Source organism: Danio rerio, chromosome 20 (genome assembly GCF_049306965.1).
Source record: "Danio rerio strain Tuebingen ecotype United States chromosome 20, GRCz12tu, whole genome shotgun sequence".
Taxonomy (NCBI): domain Eukaryota; kingdom Metazoa; phylum Chordata; class Actinopteri; order Cypriniformes; family Danionidae; genus Danio; species Danio rerio.
In genome coordinates, this window is record NC_133195.1 from 10,176,807 (window position 1) to 10,195,438 (window position 18,632).

The 18,632-nt window shown below is 40.3% G+C and overlaps 29 non-coding genes across 29 annotated transcripts; all 29 read right to left on the reverse strand.

Moving 5' to 3' along the window:
• Positions 1-428: 428 nt before the first annotated feature.
• On the reverse strand, positions 429-540 carry trnal-caa (transfer RNA leucine (anticodon CAA)). Its single transcript has 2 exons — positions 503-540; positions 429-474 (listed from the first exon to the last, which is right to left on the reverse strand). It is a non-coding gene; the product is annotated as a tRNA-Leu (tRNA).
• Positions 541-660: 120 nt separating this feature from the next.
• Positions 661-772, reverse strand: trnam-cau (transfer RNA methionine (anticodon CAU)). The gene is made up of 2 exons: positions 735-772; positions 661-706 (listed from the first exon to the last, which is right to left on the reverse strand). It is a non-coding gene; the product is annotated as a tRNA-Met (tRNA).
• Positions 773-1,124: 352 nt separating this feature from the next.
• trnal-caa (transfer RNA leucine (anticodon CAA)) lies at positions 1,125-1,236 on the reverse strand. Its single transcript has 2 exons — positions 1,199-1,236; positions 1,125-1,170 (listed from the first exon to the last, which is right to left on the reverse strand). It is a non-coding gene; the product is annotated as a tRNA-Leu (tRNA).
• A 472-nt stretch (positions 1,237-1,708) lies between these two features.
• trnal-caa (transfer RNA leucine (anticodon CAA)) lies at positions 1,709-1,820 on the reverse strand. Its single transcript has 2 exons — positions 1,783-1,820; positions 1,709-1,754 (listed from the first exon to the last, which is right to left on the reverse strand). It is a non-coding gene; the product is annotated as a tRNA-Leu (tRNA).
• A 500-nt stretch (positions 1,821-2,320) lies between these two features.
• trnal-caa (transfer RNA leucine (anticodon CAA)) lies at positions 2,321-2,432 on the reverse strand. The gene is made up of 2 exons: positions 2,395-2,432; positions 2,321-2,366 (listed from the first exon to the last, which is right to left on the reverse strand). It is a non-coding gene; the product is annotated as a tRNA-Leu (tRNA).
• A 1,372-nt stretch (positions 2,433-3,804) lies between these two features.
• trnal-caa (transfer RNA leucine (anticodon CAA)) lies at positions 3,805-3,916 on the reverse strand. The gene is made up of 2 exons: positions 3,879-3,916; positions 3,805-3,839 (listed from the first exon to the last, which is right to left on the reverse strand). It is a non-coding gene; the product is annotated as a tRNA-Leu (tRNA).
• A 444-nt stretch (positions 3,917-4,360) lies between these two features.
• On the reverse strand, positions 4,361-4,472 carry trnal-caa (transfer RNA leucine (anticodon CAA)). The gene is made up of 2 exons: positions 4,435-4,472; positions 4,361-4,406 (listed from the first exon to the last, which is right to left on the reverse strand). It is a non-coding gene; the product is annotated as a tRNA-Leu (tRNA).
• A 444-nt stretch (positions 4,473-4,916) lies between these two features.
• On the reverse strand, positions 4,917-5,028 carry trnal-caa (transfer RNA leucine (anticodon CAA)). The gene is made up of 2 exons: positions 4,991-5,028; positions 4,917-4,951 (listed from the first exon to the last, which is right to left on the reverse strand). It is a non-coding gene; the product is annotated as a tRNA-Leu (tRNA).
• A 796-nt stretch (positions 5,029-5,824) lies between these two features.
• Positions 5,825-5,936, reverse strand: trnal-caa (transfer RNA leucine (anticodon CAA)). The gene is made up of 2 exons: positions 5,899-5,936; positions 5,825-5,870 (listed from the first exon to the last, which is right to left on the reverse strand). It is a non-coding gene; the product is annotated as a tRNA-Leu (tRNA).
• A 1,277-nt stretch (positions 5,937-7,213) lies between these two features.
• Positions 7,214-7,325, reverse strand: trnal-caa (transfer RNA leucine (anticodon CAA)). The gene is made up of 2 exons: positions 7,288-7,325; positions 7,214-7,259 (listed from the first exon to the last, which is right to left on the reverse strand). It is a non-coding gene; the product is annotated as a tRNA-Leu (tRNA).
• A 92-nt stretch (positions 7,326-7,417) lies between these two features.
• trnal-caa (transfer RNA leucine (anticodon CAA)) lies at positions 7,418-7,529 on the reverse strand. Its single transcript has 2 exons — positions 7,492-7,529; positions 7,418-7,463 (listed from the first exon to the last, which is right to left on the reverse strand). It is a non-coding gene; the product is annotated as a tRNA-Leu (tRNA).
• A 796-nt stretch (positions 7,530-8,325) lies between these two features.
• trnal-caa (transfer RNA leucine (anticodon CAA)) lies at positions 8,326-8,437 on the reverse strand. Its single transcript has 2 exons — positions 8,400-8,437; positions 8,326-8,371 (listed from the first exon to the last, which is right to left on the reverse strand). It is a non-coding gene; the product is annotated as a tRNA-Leu (tRNA).
• A 1,277-nt stretch (positions 8,438-9,714) lies between these two features.
• trnal-caa (transfer RNA leucine (anticodon CAA)) lies at positions 9,715-9,826 on the reverse strand. Its single transcript has 2 exons — positions 9,789-9,826; positions 9,715-9,760 (listed from the first exon to the last, which is right to left on the reverse strand). It is a non-coding gene; the product is annotated as a tRNA-Leu (tRNA).
• A 92-nt stretch (positions 9,827-9,918) lies between these two features.
• Positions 9,919-10,030, reverse strand: trnal-caa (transfer RNA leucine (anticodon CAA)). The gene is made up of 2 exons: positions 9,993-10,030; positions 9,919-9,964 (listed from the first exon to the last, which is right to left on the reverse strand). It is a non-coding gene; the product is annotated as a tRNA-Leu (tRNA).
• A 620-nt stretch (positions 10,031-10,650) lies between these two features.
• On the reverse strand, positions 10,651-10,762 carry trnal-caa (transfer RNA leucine (anticodon CAA)). The gene is made up of 2 exons: positions 10,725-10,762; positions 10,651-10,696 (listed from the first exon to the last, which is right to left on the reverse strand). It is a non-coding gene; the product is annotated as a tRNA-Leu (tRNA).
• A 444-nt stretch (positions 10,763-11,206) lies between these two features.
• On the reverse strand, positions 11,207-11,318 carry trnal-caa (transfer RNA leucine (anticodon CAA)). Its single transcript has 2 exons — positions 11,281-11,318; positions 11,207-11,252 (listed from the first exon to the last, which is right to left on the reverse strand). It is a non-coding gene; the product is annotated as a tRNA-Leu (tRNA).
• Positions 11,319-11,410: 92 nt separating this feature from the next.
• trnal-caa (transfer RNA leucine (anticodon CAA)) lies at positions 11,411-11,522 on the reverse strand. The gene is made up of 2 exons: positions 11,485-11,522; positions 11,411-11,456 (listed from the first exon to the last, which is right to left on the reverse strand). It is a non-coding gene; the product is annotated as a tRNA-Leu (tRNA).
• Positions 11,523-12,142: 620 nt separating this feature from the next.
• Positions 12,143-12,254, reverse strand: trnal-caa (transfer RNA leucine (anticodon CAA)). The gene is made up of 2 exons: positions 12,217-12,254; positions 12,143-12,188 (listed from the first exon to the last, which is right to left on the reverse strand). It is a non-coding gene; the product is annotated as a tRNA-Leu (tRNA).
• A 620-nt stretch (positions 12,255-12,874) lies between these two features.
• Positions 12,875-12,986, reverse strand: trnal-caa (transfer RNA leucine (anticodon CAA)). Its single transcript has 2 exons — positions 12,949-12,986; positions 12,875-12,920 (listed from the first exon to the last, which is right to left on the reverse strand). It is a non-coding gene; the product is annotated as a tRNA-Leu (tRNA).
• Positions 12,987-13,431: 445 nt separating this feature from the next.
• Positions 13,432-13,543, reverse strand: trnal-caa (transfer RNA leucine (anticodon CAA)). The gene is made up of 2 exons: positions 13,506-13,543; positions 13,432-13,477 (listed from the first exon to the last, which is right to left on the reverse strand). It is a non-coding gene; the product is annotated as a tRNA-Leu (tRNA).
• A 92-nt stretch (positions 13,544-13,635) lies between these two features.
• trnal-caa (transfer RNA leucine (anticodon CAA)) lies at positions 13,636-13,747 on the reverse strand. The gene is made up of 2 exons: positions 13,710-13,747; positions 13,636-13,681 (listed from the first exon to the last, which is right to left on the reverse strand). It is a non-coding gene; the product is annotated as a tRNA-Leu (tRNA).
• A 266-nt stretch (positions 13,748-14,013) lies between these two features.
• trnal-caa (transfer RNA leucine (anticodon CAA)) lies at positions 14,014-14,125 on the reverse strand. The gene is made up of 2 exons: positions 14,088-14,125; positions 14,014-14,059 (listed from the first exon to the last, which is right to left on the reverse strand). It is a non-coding gene; the product is annotated as a tRNA-Leu (tRNA).
• A 620-nt stretch (positions 14,126-14,745) lies between these two features.
• On the reverse strand, positions 14,746-14,857 carry trnal-caa (transfer RNA leucine (anticodon CAA)). The gene is made up of 2 exons: positions 14,820-14,857; positions 14,746-14,791 (listed from the first exon to the last, which is right to left on the reverse strand). It is a non-coding gene; the product is annotated as a tRNA-Leu (tRNA).
• Positions 14,858-15,301: 444 nt separating this feature from the next.
• Positions 15,302-15,413, reverse strand: trnal-caa (transfer RNA leucine (anticodon CAA)). The gene is made up of 2 exons: positions 15,376-15,413; positions 15,302-15,336 (listed from the first exon to the last, which is right to left on the reverse strand). It is a non-coding gene; the product is annotated as a tRNA-Leu (tRNA).
• A 620-nt stretch (positions 15,414-16,033) lies between these two features.
• On the reverse strand, positions 16,034-16,145 carry trnal-caa (transfer RNA leucine (anticodon CAA)). The gene is made up of 2 exons: positions 16,108-16,145; positions 16,034-16,079 (listed from the first exon to the last, which is right to left on the reverse strand). It is a non-coding gene; the product is annotated as a tRNA-Leu (tRNA).
• Positions 16,146-16,441: 296 nt separating this feature from the next.
• On the reverse strand, positions 16,442-16,553 carry trnal-caa (transfer RNA leucine (anticodon CAA)). The gene is made up of 2 exons: positions 16,516-16,553; positions 16,442-16,487 (listed from the first exon to the last, which is right to left on the reverse strand). It is a non-coding gene; the product is annotated as a tRNA-Leu (tRNA).
• A 268-nt stretch (positions 16,554-16,821) lies between these two features.
• trnal-caa (transfer RNA leucine (anticodon CAA)) lies at positions 16,822-16,933 on the reverse strand. Its single transcript has 2 exons — positions 16,896-16,933; positions 16,822-16,867 (listed from the first exon to the last, which is right to left on the reverse strand). It is a non-coding gene; the product is annotated as a tRNA-Leu (tRNA).
• Positions 16,934-17,024: 91 nt separating this feature from the next.
• Positions 17,025-17,136, reverse strand: trnal-caa (transfer RNA leucine (anticodon CAA)). The gene is made up of 2 exons: positions 17,099-17,136; positions 17,025-17,070 (listed from the first exon to the last, which is right to left on the reverse strand). It is a non-coding gene; the product is annotated as a tRNA-Leu (tRNA).
• Positions 17,137-17,580: 444 nt separating this feature from the next.
• trnal-caa (transfer RNA leucine (anticodon CAA)) lies at positions 17,581-17,692 on the reverse strand. The gene is made up of 2 exons: positions 17,655-17,692; positions 17,581-17,626 (listed from the first exon to the last, which is right to left on the reverse strand). It is a non-coding gene; the product is annotated as a tRNA-Leu (tRNA).
• Positions 17,693-18,632: the final 940 nt, after the last annotated feature.

Below are 18,632 nucleotides of genomic sequence, written 5' to 3' on the forward strand. Positions count from 1 at the left end.
GTAATCAATGTGAAAAATCAACTGTCAAAAGAGGGATTTGAACCCACGCCTGCGAAGGTTAAATCACCTTGAGTCTGGCGCCTTAGACCACTCGGCCATTCTGACACACGCTTTATTCATAGTGTAGTGCACTCCATTGAGGCAAATTTCAAAGCACGGCAGCAGTAGCATTAGAATTTTGAAAATTATCTAGATTTCCTTAAGTAATCAATGTGAAAAATCAATTGTAAGAAGTGGGAATTAAACCCACGCCTCTAGCTAGTGACCAAATTCTCATTACCTGAGAAGGTTGAAACACCTTGAGTCTGGCGCCTTAGATCACTGGGCCATTCTGACACACGCTTGAGGCAACTTTCAGAGCGCAGCCACAGTATTAAAACGTTGTACTTCATGTAGATTTCCTTATGTAATCAATGTGAAAAATCAATTGTCAGAAGTGGGATTTGAACCCACGCCTCCAGCTGGAGACCAGAAAGCTCACTACCTGAGAAGGTTGAATCACCTTGAGTCTGGCGCCTTAGACCACTCGGCCATTCTGACACACACTTTATTCATGGTGTAGTGCACTCCATTGAGGCAAATTTCAAAGCACGGCAGCAGTATCATTAGAATTTTGAAAATTATCTAGATTTCCTTAAGTAATCAATGTGAAAAATCAATTGTCAGAAGTGGGATTTGAACCCACGCCTCCAGCTGGAGACCAGAAATCTCATTTCTAGAGAAAATTTAATCACCATGAGTCTGGTACCTTAGACCACTCGGCCATTCTGACACACGCTTCAGTTATGGTGTAGTGCACTCCAATAAGGCAAATTTCAAAACACGGCAGCAGCAGCATTAGAATGTTTTAAATTATCCAGATTTCCATAAGTAATCAATGTGAAAAATCAACTGTCAAAAGTTGGATTTGAACCTACGCCTCCAGCTGGAGACCACAGTTCTCACTACCTAAGAAGGTTATATCAACTTGAGTCCGGTGTCTTAGACCACTCGACCATTCTGACACACACTTCGTTTATAGTGTAGTGCACTCCATTGATGCAAATTTCAAAGCACGGCAGGAGCAGGATTGGAACGTTGTAAATTATCTAGATTTCGTAAAGTAATCAATGTGAAAAATCAATTGTCAGAAGTGGGATTTGAACCCACGCCTCCAACTGGAGACCAGAAATCTCATTTCCAGAGAAAATTGAATCATCTTGAGTTTGGCGCCTTAAACCACTCGGCCATTCTGACAAACGCTTGAGGCAAATTTCAGAGCGCAGCCACAGCATTGAAATCTTGTAAATTATCTAGACTTCCTTATGCAATCAATGTGAAAAATCAATTGTCAGAAGTGGGATTTGAACCCACGCTTCCAGCTAGAGACCAGAATTCTCACTATCTGAGAAGGTAGAATCACCTTGAGTCTGGCGCTTTGGACCCCTCGGCCATTCTGACAAACGCTTGAGGTAAATTTCAGAGCGCAGCCACAGCATTAAAATCTTGTAAATTAACTAGATTTCCTTATGTAATCAATGTGAAAAATCAATTTTCAGAAGTGGGATTTGAACCCACGCCTCCAGCTGGAGACCAGAAATCTCATTTCTAGAGAAAATTGAATCACCTTGAGTCTGGTACCTTAGAAAACTCGGCCATTCATTAGCCACAGTATTAAAACGTTGTACCTCATGTAGATTTCCTTATGTAATCAATGTGAAAAAGCAATTGTCAGAAGTGGGATTTGAACCCACGCCTCCAGCTGGAGACCAGAAATCTCACTACCTGAGAAGGTTGAATCACCTTGAGTCTGGCGCCTTAGAACACTCGGCCATTCTGACACACGCTTTATTCATGGTGTAGTGCACTCCATTGAGGCAAATTTCAAAGCACGGCAGCAGTAGCATTAGAATTTTGAAAATTATCTAGATTTCCTTAAGTAATCAATGTGAAAAATTAATTGTAAGAAGTGGGATTTAAACCCACTCCTCTAGCTAGTGACCAGAATTCTCATTACCTGAGAAGGTTGAAACACCTTGAGTCTGGCGCCTTAGACCACTCGGCCATTCTGACACACGCTTGAGGCAAATTTCAGAGCACAGCCACAGCATTAAAATCTTGTAAATCAACTAGATTTCCTTATGTAATCAATGTGAAAGATCAATTGTCAGAAGTGGGATTTGAACCCACGCCTCCAGCTGGAGACCAGAAATCTCATTTCTAGAGAAAATTGAATGACCTTGAGTCTGGTACCTTAGAAAACTCGGCCATTCATTAGCCACAGTATTAAAACGTTGTACCTCATGTAGATTTCCTTATGTAATCAATGTGAAAAATCAACTGTCAGAAGTGGGATTTGAACCCACCCCTCCAGCTGGAGACCAGAAATCTCACTACCTGAGAAGGTTGAATCACCTTGAGTCTGGCGCCTTAGACCACTCGGCCATTCTGACACACGCTTGAGGCAAATTTCAGAGCGCAGCCACAGCATTAAAATCTTGTAAATTATCTAGAGTTCCTTATGCAATCAATGTGAAAAATCAATTGTCAGAAGTGGGATTTGAACCCACGCTTCCAGCTAGAGACCAGAATTCTCACTACCTGAGAAGGTAGAATCACCTTGAGTCTGGCGCTATGGACCCCTCGGCCATTCTGACACACGCTTGAGGCAAATTTCAGAGCGCAGCCACAGCATTAAAATCTTGTAAATTATCTAGACTTCCTTATGCAATCAATGTGAAAAATCAATTGTCAGAAGTGGGATTTGAGCCCACGCCTCCAGCTGGAGACCGGAAATCTCACTACCTGAGAAGGTTGAATCACCTTGAGTGTGGCGTCTTAGACCACTCGGCCATTCTGACACACGCTTTATTTATGGTGTAGTGCACTCCATTGAGGCAAATTTCAAAGCACAGCAGCAGTAGCATTAGAATTTTGAAAATTATCTAGATTTCCTTAAGTAATCAATGTGAAAAATCAATTGTCAGAAGTGGGATTTGAACACGCGCCTCCAGGTGGAGACTAGAAATCTCACTACCTGAGAAGGTTGAATCAACTTGAGTTTGGCGCCATAGACCACTCGGCCATTCTGACACAAGCTTTATTTATGGTGTAGTGCATTCCCTTGAGGCAAATTTCAAAGCACGGCAGCAGTAGTATTAGAATTTTGAAAATTATCTAGATTTCCTTAAGTAATCAATGTGAAAAATCAATTGTCAGAAGTGGGATTTGAGCCCACGCCTCCAGCTGGAGACCGGAAATCTCACTACCTGAGAAGGTTGAATCACCTTGAGTCTGGCGTCTTAGACCACTCGGCCATTCTGACACACGCTTTATTTATGGTGTAGTGCAGTCCATTGAGGCAAATTTCAAAGCACGGCAGCAGTAGCATTAGAATTTTGAAAATTATCTAGATTTCCTTAAGTAATCAATGTGAAAAATTAGTTGTAAGAAGTGGGATTTAAACCCACTCCTCTAGCTAGTGACCAGAATTCTCATTACCTGAGAAGGTTGAAACACCTTGAGTCTGGCGCCTTAGACCACTCGGCCATTCTGACACACGCTTGAGGCAAATATCAGAGCACAGCCACAGCATTAAAATCTTGTAAATCAACTAGATTTCCTTTTGTAATCAATGTGAAAAATCAATTGTCAGAAGTGGGATTTGAACCCACGCCTCCAGCTGGAGACCAGAAATCTCATTTCTAGAGAAAATTGAATCACCTTGAGTCTGGTACCTTAGAAAACTCGGCCATTCATTAGCCACAGTATTAAAACGTTGTACCTCATGTAGATTTCCTTATGTAATCAATGTGAAAAATCAATTGTCAGAAGTGGGATTTGAACTCATGCCTCCAGCTAGAGACCAGAAATCTCACTACCTGAGAAGATTGAATCACCTTGAGTCTGGCGCCTTAGACCACTCGGCCATTCTGACACACGCTTGAGGCAAATTTCAGAGCACAGCCACAGCATTAAAATCTTGTAAATTAACTAGATTTCCTTATGTAATTAATGTGAAAAATCAATTGTCAGAAGTGGGATTTGAACCCACGCCTCCAACTGGAGACCAGAAATCTCATTTCTAGAGAAAATTGAATGACCTTGAGTCTGGTACCTTAGAAAACTCGGCCATTCATTAGCCACAGTATTAAAACGTTGTACCTCATGTAGATTTCCTTATGTAATCAATGTGAAAAATCAATTGTCAGAAGTGGGATTTGAACCCACGCCTCCAGCTGGAGACCAGAAATCTCATTTCTAGAGAAAATTGAATGACCTTGAATCTGGTACCTTAGAAAACTCGGCCATTCATTAGCCACAGTATTAAAACGTTGTACCTCATGTAGATTTCCTTATGTAATCAATGTGAAAAATCAATTGTCAGAAGTGGGATTTGAACCCACGCCTCCAGCTGGAGACCAGAAAGCTCACTACCTGAGAAGGTTGAATCACCTTGAGTCTGGCGCCTTAGACCACTCGGCCATTCTGACACACGCTTGAGGCAAATTTCAGAGCACAGCCACAGCATTAAAATCTTGTAAATTAACTAGATTCCCTTATGTAATCAATGTGAAAAATCAATTGTCAGAAGTGGGATTTGAACCCACGCCTCCAGCTGGAGACCAGTAATCTCATTTCTAGAGAAAATTGAATGACCTTGAGTCTGGTACCTTAGAAAACTCGGCCATTCATTAGCCACAGTATTAAAACATTGTACCTCATGTAGATTTCCTTATGTAATCAATGTGAAAAATCAATTGTCAGAAGTGGGATTTGAACCCACGCCTCCAGCTGGAGACCAGAAATCTCATTTCTAGAGAAAATTGAATGACCTTGAGTCTGGTACCTTAGAAAACTCGGCCATTTAATAGCCACAGTATTAAAACGTTGTACCTCATGTAGATTTCCTTATGTAATCAATGTGAAAAATCAGTTGTCAGAAGTGGGATTTGAACCCACGCCTCCAGCTGGAGACTAGAAATCTCACTTCCTGAGAAGGTTGAATCACCTTGAGCCTGGCGCCTTAGACCACTCGGCCATTCTGACACACGCTTGAGGCAAATTTCAGAGCACAGCCACAGCATTAAAATCTTGTAAATTAACTAGATTTCCTTATGTAATCAATGTGAAAAATCAATTGTCAGAAGTGGGATTTGAACCCACGCCTCCAGCTGGAGACCAGAAATCTCATTTCTAGAGAAAATTGAATGACCTTGAGTCTGGTACCTTAGAAAACTCGGCCATTCATTAGCCACAGTATTAAAACATTGTACCTCATGTAGATTTCCTTATGTAATCAATGTGAAAAATCAATTGTCAGAAGTGGGATTTGAACCCACGCCTCCAGCTGGAGACCAGAAATCTCATTTCTAGAGAAAATTGAATGACCTTGAGTCTGGTACCTTAGAAAACTCGGCCATTCATTAGCCACAGTATTAAAACATTGTACCTCATGTAGATTTCCTTATGTAATCAATGTGAAAAATCAATTGTCAGAAGTGGGATTTGAACCCACGCCTCCAGCTGGAGACCAGAAATCTCATTTCTAGAGAAAATTGAATGACCTTGAGTCTGGTACCTTAGAAAACTCGGCCATTCATTAGCCACAGTATTAAAATCTTGTAAATTAACTAGATTTCCTTATGTAATCAATGTGAAAAATCAATTGTCAGAAGTGGGATTTGAACCCACGCCTCCAGCTGGAGACTAGAAATCTCATTTCTAGAGAAAATTGAATGACCTTGAATTTGGTACCTTAGAAAACTCGGCCATTCATTAGCCACAGTATTAAAACGTTGTACCTCATGTAGATTTCCTTATGTAATCAATGTGAAAAATCAATTGTCAGAAGTGGGATTTGAACCCACGCCTCCAGCTGGAGACCAGAAATCTCACTACCTGAGAAGGTTGAATCACCTTGAGTCTGGCGCATTAGACCACTCGGCCATTCTGACACACGCTTGAGGCAAATATCAGAGCACAGCCACAGGAATAAAATCTTGTAAATTAACTAGATTTCCTTATGTAATCAATGTGAAAAATCAATTGTCAGAAGTGGGATTTGAACCCACGCCTCCAGCTGGAGACCAGAAATCTCATTTCTAGAGAAAATTGAATGACCTTGAGTCTGGTACCTTAGAAAACTCGGCCATTCATTAGCCACAGTATTAAAACATTGTACCTCATGTAGATTTCCTTATGTAATCAATGTGAAAAATCGATTGTCAGAAGTGGGATTTGAACCCACGCCTCCAGCTGGAGACCAGAAATCTCATTTCTAGAGAAAATTGAATGACCTTGAGTCTGCTACCTTAGAAAACTCGGCCATTTATTAGCCACAGTATTAAAACGTTGTACCTCATGTAGATTTCCTTATGTAATCAATGTGAAAAATCAATTGTCAGAAGTGGGATTTAAACCCACGCCTCCAGCTGGAGAGCAGAAATCTCACTACCTGAGAAGGTTGTATCACCTTGAGTCTGGCGCCTTACAGCATTAAAATCTTGTAAATTAACTAGATTTCCTTATGTAATCAATGTGAAAAATCAATTGTCAGAAGTGGGATTTGAACCCACGCCTCCAGCTGGAGACCAGAAATCTCATTTCTAGAGAAAATTGAATGACCTTGAGTCTGGTACCTTAGAAAACTCGGCCATTCATTAGCCACAGTATTAAAACATTGTACCTCATGTAGATTTCCTTATGTAATCAATGTGAAAAATCGATTGTCAGAAGTGGGATTTGAACCCACGCCTCCAGCTGGAGACCAGAAATCTCATTTCTAGAGAAAATTGAATGACCTTGAGTCTGCTACCTTAGAAAACTCGGCCATTTATTAGCCACAGTATTAAAACGTTGTACCTCATGTAGATTTCCTTAGGTAATCAATGTGAAAAATCAATTGTCAGAAGTGGGATTTAAACCCACGCCTCCAGCTGGAGAGCAGAAATCTCACTACCTGAGAAGGTTGTATCACCTTGAGTCTGGCGCCTTACAGCATTAAAATCTTGTAAATTAACTAGATTTCCTTATGTAATCAATGTGAAAAATCAATTGTCAGAAGTGGGATTTGAACCCACGCCTCCAGCTGGAGACCAGAAATCTCATTTCTAGAGAAAATTGAATGACCTTGAGTCTGGTACCTTAGAAAACTCGGCCATTCATTAGCCACAGTATTAAAATGTTGAAGCACATGTAGATTTCCTTATGTAATCAATGTGGATTTTTTTTTTGTCAGAAGAGAGATTTGAACCCACGCCTCCAGCTGGAGACCAGAAATCTCATTTCCAGAGAAGATTGAATCATCTTGAGTCTGGCGCCTTAGACCACTCGGCCATTCTGACACACACTTGAAGCAAATTTCAGAGCGCAGCCACAGCATTAAAATCTTATAAATTATCTAGATTTCCTTATGCAATCAATGTGAAAATTCAATTGTCAGAAGTGGGATTTGAACCCACGTCTCCAGCTGGAGACCAGAAATCTCACTACCTGAGAAGGTTGAATCACCTTGAGTCTGGCGCCTTAGACCACTCGGCCATTCTGACACACGCTTGAGGCAAATTTCAGAGCACAGCCACAGCATTAAAATCTTGTAAATTAACTAGATTTCCTTATGTAATCAATGTGAAAAATCAATTGTCAGAAGTGGGATTTGAACCCACGCCTCCAGCTGGAGACCAGAAATCTCATTTCTAGAGAAAATTGAATGACCTTGAGTCTGGTACCTTAGAAAACTCGGCCATTCATTAGCCACAGTATTAAAACATTGTACCTCATGTAGATTTCCTTATGTAATCAATGTGAAAAATCAATTGTCAGAAGTGGGATTTGAACCCACGCCTCCAGCTGGAGACCAGAAATCTCATTTCTAGAGAAAATTGAATGACCTTGAGTCTGGTACCTTAGAAAACTCGGCCATTCATTAGCCACAGTATTAAAACATTGTACCTCATGTAGATTTCCTTATGTAATCAATGTGAAAAATCAATTGTCAGAAGTGGGATTTGAACCCACGCCTCCAGCTGGAGACCAGAAATCTCATTTCTAGAGAAAATTGAATGACCTTGAGTCTGGTACCTTAGAAAACTCGGCCATTCATTAGCCACAGTATTAAAATCTTGTAAATTAACTAGATTTCCTTATGTAATCAATGTGAAAAATCAATTGTCAGAAGTGGGATTTGAACCCACGCCTCCAGCTGGAGACTAGAAATCTCATTTCTAGAGAAAATTGAATGACCTTGAATTTGGTACCTTAGAAAACTCGGCCATTCATTAGCCACAGTATTAAAACGTTGTACCTCATGTAGATTTCCTTATGTAATCAATGTGAAAAATCAATTGTCAGAAGTGGGATTTGAACCCACGCCTCCAGCTGGAGACCAGAAATCTCACTACCTGAGAAGGTTGAATCACCTTGAGTCTGGCGCATTAGACCACTCGGCCATTCTGACACACGCTTGAGGCAAATATCAGAGCACAGCCACAGGAATAAAATCTTGTAAATTAACTAGATTTCCTTATGTAATCAATGTGAAAAATCAATTGTCAGAAGTGGGATTTGAACCCACGCCTCCAGCTGGAGACCAGAAATCTCATTTCTAGAGAAAATTGAATGACCTTGAGTCTGGTACCTTAGAAAACTCGGCCATTCATTAGCCACAGTATTAAAACATTGTACCTCATGTAGATTTCCTTATGTAATCAATGTGAAAAATCGATTGTCAGAAGTGGGATTTGAACCCACGCCTCCAGCTGGAGACCAGAAATCTCATTTCTAGAGAAAATTGAATGACCTTGAGTCTGCTACCTTAGAAAACTCGGCCATTTATTAGCCACAGTATTAAAACGTTGTACCTCATGTAGATTTCCTTATGTAATCAATGTGAAAAATCAATTGTCAGAAGTGGGATTTAAACCCACGCCTCCAGCTGGAGAGCAGAAATCTCACTACCTGAGAAGGTTGTATCACCTTGAGTCTGGCGCCTTACAGCATTAAAATCTTGTAAATTAACTAGATTTCCTTATGTAATCAATGTGAAAAATCAATTGTCAGAAGTGGGATTTGAACCCACGCCTCCAGCTGGAGACCAGAAATCTCATTTCTAGAGAAAATTGAATGACCTTGAGTCTGGTACCTTAGAAAACTCGGCCATTCATTAGCCACAGTATTAAAACATTGTACCTCATGTAGATTTCCTTATGTAATCAATGTGAAAAATCGATTGTCAGAAGTGGGATTTGAACCCACGCCTCCAGCTGGAGACCAGAAATCTCATTTCTAGAGAAAATTGAATGACCTTGAGTCTGCTACCTTAGAAAACTCGGCCATTTATTAGCCACAGTATTAAAACGTTGTACCTCATGTAGATTTCCTTATGTAATCAATGTGAAAAATCAATTGTCAGAAGTGGGATTTAAACCCACGCCTCCAGCTGGAGAGCAGAAATCTCACTACCTGAGAAGGTTGTATCACCTTGAGTCTGGCGCCTTACAGCATTAAAATCTTGTAAATTAACTAGATTTCCTTATGTAATCAATGTGAAAAATCAATTGTCAGAAGTGGGATTTGAACCCACGCCTCCAGCTGGAGACCAGAAATCTCATTTCTAGAGAAAATTGAATGACCTTGAGTCTGGTACCTTAGAAAACTCGGCCATTCATTAGCCACAGTATTAAAATGTTGAAGCACATGTAGATTTCCTTATGTAATCAATGTGGATTTTTTTTTTGTCAGAAGAGAGATTTGAACCCACGCCTCCAGCTGGAGACCAGAAATCTCATTTCCAGAGAAGATTGAATCATCTTGAGTCTGGCGCCTTAGACCACTCGGCCATTCTGACACACACTTGAAGCAAATTTCAGAGCGCAGCCACAGCATTAAAATCTTATAAATTATCTAGATTTCCTTATGCAATCAATGTGAAAATTCAATTGTCAGAAGTGGGATTTGAACCCACGTCTCCAGCTGGAGACCAGAAATCTCACTACCTGAGAAGGTTGAATCACCTTGAGTCTGGCGCCTTAGACCACTCGGCCATTCTGACACACGCTTGAGGCAAATTTCAGAGCACAGCCACAGCATTAAAATCTTGTAAATTAACTAGATTTCCTTATGTAATTAATGTGAAAAATCAATTGTCAGAAGTGGGATTTGAACCCACGCCTCCAGCTGGAGACCAGAAATCTCATTTCTAGAGAAAATTGAATGACCTTGAGTCTGGTACCTTAGAAAACTCGGCCATTCATTAGCCACAGTATTAAAACGTTGTACCTCATGTAGATTTCCTTATGTAATCAATGTGAAAAATCAATTGTCAGAAGTGGGATTTGAACCCACGCCTCCAGCTGGAGACCAGAAATCTCATTTCTAGAGAAAATTGAATGACCTTGAGTCTGGTACCTTAGAAAACTCGGCCATTCATTAGCCACAGTATTAAAATCTTGTAAATTAACTAGATTTCCTTATGTAATCAATGTGAAAAATCAATTGTCAGAAGTGGGATTTGAACCCACGCCTCCAGCTGAAGACTAGAAATCTCATTTCTAGAGAAAATTGAATGACCTTGAATCTGGTACCTTAGAAAACTCGGCCATTCATTAGCCACAGTATTAAAACGTTGTACCTCATGTAGATTTCCTTATGTAATCAATGTGAAAAATCAATTGTCAGAAGTGGGTTTTGAACCCACGCCTCCAGCTGGAGACCAGAAATCTCACTACTTGAGAAGGTTGAATCACCTTGAGTCTGGCGCCTTAGACCACTCGGCCATTCTGACACACGCTTGGGGCAAATTTCAGAGCACAGCCACAGCATTAAAATCTTGTAAATTAACTAGATTTCCTTATGTAATCAATGTGAAAAATCAATTGTCAGAAGTGGGATTTGAACCCACGCCTCCAGCTGGAGACCAGAAATCTCATTTCTAGAGAAAATTGAATGACCTTGAGTCTGGTACCTTAGAAAACTCGGCCATTCATTAGCCACAGTATTAAAATCTTGTAAATTAACTAGATTTCCTTATGTAATCAATGTGAAAAATCAATTGTCAGAAGTGGGATTTGAACCCACGCCTCCAGCTGGAGACTAGAAATCTCATTTCTAGAGAAAATTGAATGACCTTGAATCTGGTACCTTAGAAAACTCGGCCATTCATTAGCCACAGTATTAAAACGTTGTACCTCATGTAGATTTCCTTATGTAATCAATGTGAAAAATCAATTGTCAGAAGTGGGATTTGAACCCACGCCTCCAGCTGGAGACCAGAAATCTCACTACCTGATAAGGTTGAATCACCTTGAGTCTGGCGCCTTAGACCACTCGGCCATTCTGACACACACTTGAGGCAAATTTCAGAGCACAGCCACAGCAATAAAATCTTGTAAATTAACTAGATTTCCTTATGTAATCAATGTGAAAAATCAATTGTCAGAAGTGGGATTTGAACCCACGCCTCCAGCTGGAGACCAGAAATCTCATTTCTAGAGAAAATTGAATGACCTTGAGTCTGGTACCTTAGAAAACTCGGCCATTCTGACACACGCTTAATGCAAATTTCAGAGCACAGCCACAGCATTAAAATCTTGTAAATTAACTAGATTTCCTTATGTAATCAATGTGAAAAATCAATTGTCAGAAGTGGGATTTGAACCCACGCCTCCAGCTGGAGACCAGAAATCTCATTTCTAGAGAAAATTGAATGACCTTGAGTCTGGTACCTTAGAAAACTCGGCCATTCATTAGCCACAGTATTAAAACATTGTACCTCATGTAGATTTCCTTATGTAATCAATGTGAAAAATCAATTGTCAGAAGTGGGATTTGAACCCACGCCTCCAGCTGGAGACCAGAAATCTCATTTCTAGAGAAAATTGAATGACCTTGAGTCTGGTACCTTAGAAAACTCGGCCATTCATTAGCCACAGTATTAAAATCTTGTAAATTAACTAGATTTCCTTATGTAATCAATGTGAAAAATCAATTGTCAGAAGTGGGATTTGAACCCACGCCTCCAGCTGGAGACTAGAAATCTCATTTCTAGAGAAAATTGAATGACCTTGAATCTGGTACCTTAGAAAACTCGGCCATTCATTAGCCACAGTATTAAAACGTTGTACCTCATGTAGATTTCCTTATGTAATCAATGTGAAAAATCAATTGTCAGAAGTGGGATTTGAACCCACGCCTCCAGCTGGAGACCAGAAATCTCACTACCTAAGAAGGTTGAATCACCTTGAGTCTGGCGCCTTAGACCACTCGGCCATTCTGACACACGCTTGGGGCAAATTTCAGAGCACAGCCACAGCATTAAAATCTTGTAAATTAACTAGATTTCCTTATGTGATCAATGTGAAAAATCAATTGTCAGAAGTGGGATTTGAACCCACGCCTCCAGCTGGAGACCAGAAATCTCATTTCTAGAGAAAATTGAATGACCTTGAGTCTGGTACCTTAGAAAACTCGGCCATTCATTAGCCACAGTATTAAAACATTGTACCTCATGTAGATTTCCTTATGTAATCAATGTGAAAAATCAATTGTCAGAAGTGGGATTTGAACCCACGCCTCCAGCTGGAGACCAGAAATCTCATTTCTAGAGAAAATTAAATGACCTTGAGTCTGGTACCTTAGAAAACTCGGCCATTCATTAGCCACAGTATTAAAATCTTGTAAATTAACTAGATTTCCTTATGTAATCAATGTGAAAAATCAATTGTCAGAAGTGGGATTTGAACCCACGCCTCCAGCTGGAGACTAGAAATCTCATTTCTAGAGAAAATTGAATGACCTTGAATCTGGTACCTTAGAAAACTCGGCCATTCATTAGCCACAGTATTAAAACGTTGTACCTCATGTAGATTTCCTTATGTAATCAATGTGAAAAATCAATTGTCAGAAGTGGGGTTTGAACCCACGCCTCCAGCTGGAGACCAGAAATCTCACTACCTGATAAGGTTGAATCACCTTGAGTCTGGCGCCTTAGACCACTCGGCCATTCTGACACACGCTTGAGGCAAATTTCAGAGCACAGCCACAGCAATAAAATCTTGTAAATTAACTAGATTTCCTTATGTAATCAATGTGAAAAATCAATTGTCAGAAGTGGGATTTGAACCCACGCCTCCAGCTGGAGACCAGAAATCTCATTTCTAGAGAAAATTGAATGACCTTGAGTCTGGTACCTTAGAAAACTCGGCCATTCATTAGCCACAGTATTAAAACATTGTACCTCATGTAGATTTCCTTATGTAATCAATGTGAAAAATCAATTGTCAGAAGTGGGATTTGAACCCACGCCTCCAGCTGGAGACCAGAAATCTCATTTCTAGAGAAAATTGAATGACCTTGAGTCTGGTACCTTAGAAAACTCGGCCATTCATTAGCCACAGTATTAAAACGTTGTACCACATGTAGATTTCCTTATGTAATCAATGTGGAATTTTTTTTTGTCAGAAGAGAGATTTGAACCCACGCCTCCAGCTGGAGACCAGAAATCTTATTTCCAGAGAAGATTGAATCATCTTGAGTCTGGCGCCTTAGACCACTCGGCCATTCTGACACACGCTTGAAGCAAATTTCAGAGCGCAGCCACAGCATTAAAATCTTATAAATTATCTAGATTTCCTTATGCAATCAATGTGAAAATTCAATTGTCAGAAGTGGGATTTGAACCCACGCCTCCAGCTGGAGACCAGAAATCTCACTACTTGAGAAGGTTGAATCACCTTGAGTCTGGCGCCTTAGACCACTCGGCCATTCTGACACCATTGAGGCAAATTTCAGAGCACAGCCACAGCATTAAAATCTTGTAAATTAACTAGATTTCCTTATGTAATTAATGTGAAAAATCAATTGTCAGAAGTGGGATTTGAACCCACGCCTCCAGCTGGAGACCAGAAATCTCATTTCTAGAGAAAATTGAATGACCTTGAGTCTGGTACCTTAGAAAACTCGGCCATTCATTAGCCACAGTATTAAAACGTTGTACCTCATGTAGATTTCCTTATGTAATCAATGTGAAAAATCAATTGTCAGAAGTGGGATTTGAACCCACGCCTCCAGCTGGAGACCAGAAATCTCACTACCTGAGAAGGTTGAATCACCTTGAGTCTGGCGCCTTAGACCACTTGGCCATTCTGACACACGCTTGAGGCAAATTTCAGAGCACAGCCACAGCATTAAAATCTTGTAAATTAACTAGATTTCCTTATGTAATCAATGTGAAAAATCAATTGTCAGAAGTGGGATTTGAACCCACGCCTCCAGCTGGAGACCAGAAATCTCATTTCTAGAGAAAATTGAATGACCTTGAGTCTGGTACCTTAGAAAACTCGGCCATTCATTAGCCACAGTATTAAAACATTGTACCTCATGTAGATTTCCTTATGTAATCAATGTGAAAAATCAATTGTCAGAAGTGGGATTTGAACCCACGCCTCCAGCTGGAGACCAGAAATCTCATTTCTAGAGAAAATTGAATGACCTTGAGTCTGGTACCTTAGAAAACTCGGCCATTCATTAGCCACAGTATTAAAATCTTTTAAATTAACTAGATTTCCTTATGTAATCAATGTGAAAAATCAATTGTCAGAAGTGGGATTTGAACCCACGCCTCCAGCTGGAGACCAGAAATCTCATTTCTAGAGAAAATTGAATGACCTTGAATCTGGTACCTTAGAAAACTCGGCCATTCATTAGCCACAGTATTAAAACGTTGTACCTCATGTAGATTTCCTTATGTAATCAATGTGAAAAATCAATTGTCAGAAAGGGGATTTGAACCCACGCCTCCAGCTGGAGACCAGAAAGCTCACTACCTGAGAAGGTTGAATCACCTTGAGTCTGGCGCCTTAGACCACTCGGCCATTCTGACACACGCTTGAGGAAAATTTCAGAGCACAGCCACAGCATTAAAATCTTGTAAATTAACTAGATTCCCTTATGTAATCAATGTGAAAAATCAATTGTCAGAAGTGGGATTTGAACCCACGCCTCCAGCTGGAGACCAGTAATCTCATTTCTAGAGAAAATTGAATGACCTTGAGTCTGGTACCTTAGAAAACTCGGCCATTCATTAGCCACAGTATTAAAACATTGTACCTCATGTAGATTTCCTTATGTAATCAATGTGAAAAATCAATTGTCAGAAGTGGGATTTGAACCCACGCCTCCAGCTGGAGACCAGAAATCTCATTTCTAGAGAAAATTGAATGACCTTGAGTCTGGTACCTTAGAAAACTCGGCCATTTAATAGCCACAGTATTAAAACGTTGTACCTCATGTAGATTTCCTTATGTAATCAATGTGAAAAATCAATTGTCAGAAGTGGGATTTGAACCCACGCCTCCAGCTGGAGACTAGAAATCTCACTTCCTGAGAAGGTTGAATCACCTTGAGCCTGGCGCCTTAGACCACTCGGCCATTCTGACACACGCTTGAATCAAATTTCAGAGCACAGCCACAGCATTAAAATCTTGTAAATTAACTAGATTTCCTTATGTAATCAATGTGAAAAATCAATTGTCAGAAGTGGGATTTGAACCCACGCCTCCAGCTGGAGACCAGAAATCTCATTTCTAGAGAAAATTGAATGACCTTGAGTCTGGTACCTTAGAAAACTCGGCCATTCATTAGCCACAGTATTAAAACGTTGTACCTCATGTAGATTTCCTTATGTAATCAATGTGAAAAATCAATTGTCAGAAGTGGGATTTGAACCCACGCCTCCAGCTGGAGACCAGAAATCTCATTTCTAGAGAAAATTGAATGACCTTGAATCTGGTACCTTAGAAAACTCGGCCATTCATTAGCCACAGTATTAAAACGTTGTACCTCATGTAGATTTCCTTATGTAATCAATGTGAAAAATCAATTGTCAGAAGTGGGATTTGAACCCACGCCTCCAGCTGGAGACCAGAAATCTCATTTCTAGAGAAAATTGAATGACCTTGAGTCTGGTACCTTAGAAAACTCGGCCATTCATTAGCCACAGTATTAAAACGTTGTACCTCATGTAGACTTCCTTATGTAATCAATGTGAAAAATCAATTGTCAGAAGTGGGATTTGAACCCACGCCTCCAGCTGGAGACCAGAAATCTCACAACCTGAGAAAGTTGAATCACCTTGAGTCTGGCGCCTTAGACCACTCGGCCATTCTGACACACGCTTGAGGCAAATTTCAGAGCACAGCCACAGCATTAAAATCTTGTAAATTAACTAGATTTCCTTATGTAATCAATGTCAATATTCAATTGTCAGAAGTCAGATTTGAACCCACGCCTCCAGCTGGAGACCAGAAATCTCACTACCTGAGAAGGTTGAATCACCTTGAGTCTGGCGCCTTAGACCACTCGGCCATTCTGACACACGCTTGAGGCAAATTTCAGAGCACAGCCACAGCATTAAAATCTTGTAAATTAACTAGATTTCTTTATGTAATCAATGTGAAAAATCAGTTGTCAGAAGTGGGATTTGAACCCACGCCTCCAGCTGGAGACCAGAAATCTCGCTACCTGAGAAGGTTGAATCACCTTGAGTCTGGCGCCTTAGACCACTCGGCCATTCTGACACACGCTTGAGGCAAATTTCAGAGCACAGCCACAGCATTAAAATCTTGTAAATTAACTAGATTTCCTTAGGTAATCAATGTGAAAAATCAATTGTCAGAAGTGGGATTTGAACCCACGCCTCCAGCTGGAGACCAGAAATCTCATTTCTAGAGAAAATTGAATGACCTTGAGTCTGGTACCTTAGAAAACTCGGCCATTCATTAGCCACAGTATTAAAACGTTGTACCTCATGTAGATTTCCTTATGTAATCAATGTGAAAAATCAATTGTCAGAACTGGGATTTGAACCCACGCCTCCAGCTGGAGACCAGAAATCTCATTTCCAGAGAAGATTGAATCATCTTGAGTCTGGCGCCTTAGACCACTCGGCCATTCTGACACACGCTTGAGGCAAATTTCAGAGCGCAGCCACAGCATTAAAATCTTATAAATTATCTAGATTTCCTTATGCAATCATGTGAAAATTCAATTGTCAGAAGTGGGATTTGAACCCACGCCTCCAGCTGGAGACCAGAAATCTCACTACCTGAGAAGGTTGAATCACCTTGAGTCTGGCGTCTTAGACCACTCGGCCATTCTGACACACGCTTGAGGCAAATTTCAGAGCACAGCCACAGCATTAAAATCTTGTAAATTAACTAGATTTCCTTATGTAATCAATGTGAAAAATCAATTGTCAGAAGTGGGATTTGAACCCACGCCTCCAGCTGGAGACCAGAAATCTCATTTCTAGAGAAAATTGAATGACCTTGAATCTGGTACCTTAGAAAACTCGGCCATTCATTAGCCACAGTATTAAAACGTTGTACCTCATGTAGATTTCCTTATGTAATCAATGTGAAAAATCAATTGTCAGAAGTGGGATTTGAACCCACGCCTCCAGCTGGAGACCAGAAATCTCATTTCTAGAGAAAATTGAATGACCTTGAGTCTGGTACCTTAGAAAACTCGGCCATTCATTAGCCACAGTATTAAAACGTTGTACTTCATGTAGATTTCCTTATGTAATCAATGTGAAAAATCAATTGTCAGAAGTGGGATTTGAACCCACGCCTCCAGCTGGAGACCAGAAAGCTCACTACCTGAGAAGGTTGAATCACCTTGAGTCTGGCGCCTTAGACCACTCGGCCATTCTGACACACGCTTGAGACAAATTTCAGAGCACAGCCACAGCATTAAAATCTTGTAAATTAACTAGATTTCCTTATGTAATCAATGTGAAAAATCAATTGTCAGAAGTGGGATTTGAACCCACGCCTCCAGCTGGAGACCAGAAATCTCATTTCTAGAGAAAATTGGATGACCTTGAGTCTGGTACCTTAGAAAACTCGGCCATTCATTAGCCAGAGTATTAAAACATTGTACCTCATGTAGATTTCCTTATGTAATCAATGTAAATAAAAAATCAATTGTCAGAAGTGGGATTTGAACCCACGCCTCCAGCTGGAGACCAGAAATCTCATTTCTAGAGAAAATTGAATGACCTTGAGTCTGGTACCTTAGAAAACTCGGCCATTCATTAGCCACAGTATTAAAATCTTGTAAATTAACTAGATTTCCTTATGTAATCAATGTGAAAAATCAATTGTCAGAAATGGGATTTGAACCCACGCCTCCAGCTGGAGACTAGAAATCTCATTTCTAGAGAAAATTGAATGACCTTGAATCTGGTACCTTAGAAAACTCGGCCATTCATTAGCCACAGTATTAAAACGTTGTACCTCATGTAGATTTCCTTATGTAATCAATGTGAAAAATCAATTGTCAGAAGTGGGATTTGAACCCACGCCTCCAGCTGGAGACCAGAAATCTCATTTCTAGAGAAAATTGAATGACCTTGAGTCTGGTACCTTAGAAAACTCGGCCATTCATTAGCCACAGTATTAAAACATTGTACCTCATGTAGATTTCCTTATGTAATCAATGTGAAAAATCAATTGTCAGAAGTGGGATTTGAACCCACGCCTCCAGCTGGAGACCAGAAATCTCATTTCTAGAGAAAATTGAATGACCTTGAATCTGGTACCTTAGAAAACTCGGCCATTCATTAGCCACAGTATTAAAACGTTGTACCTCAT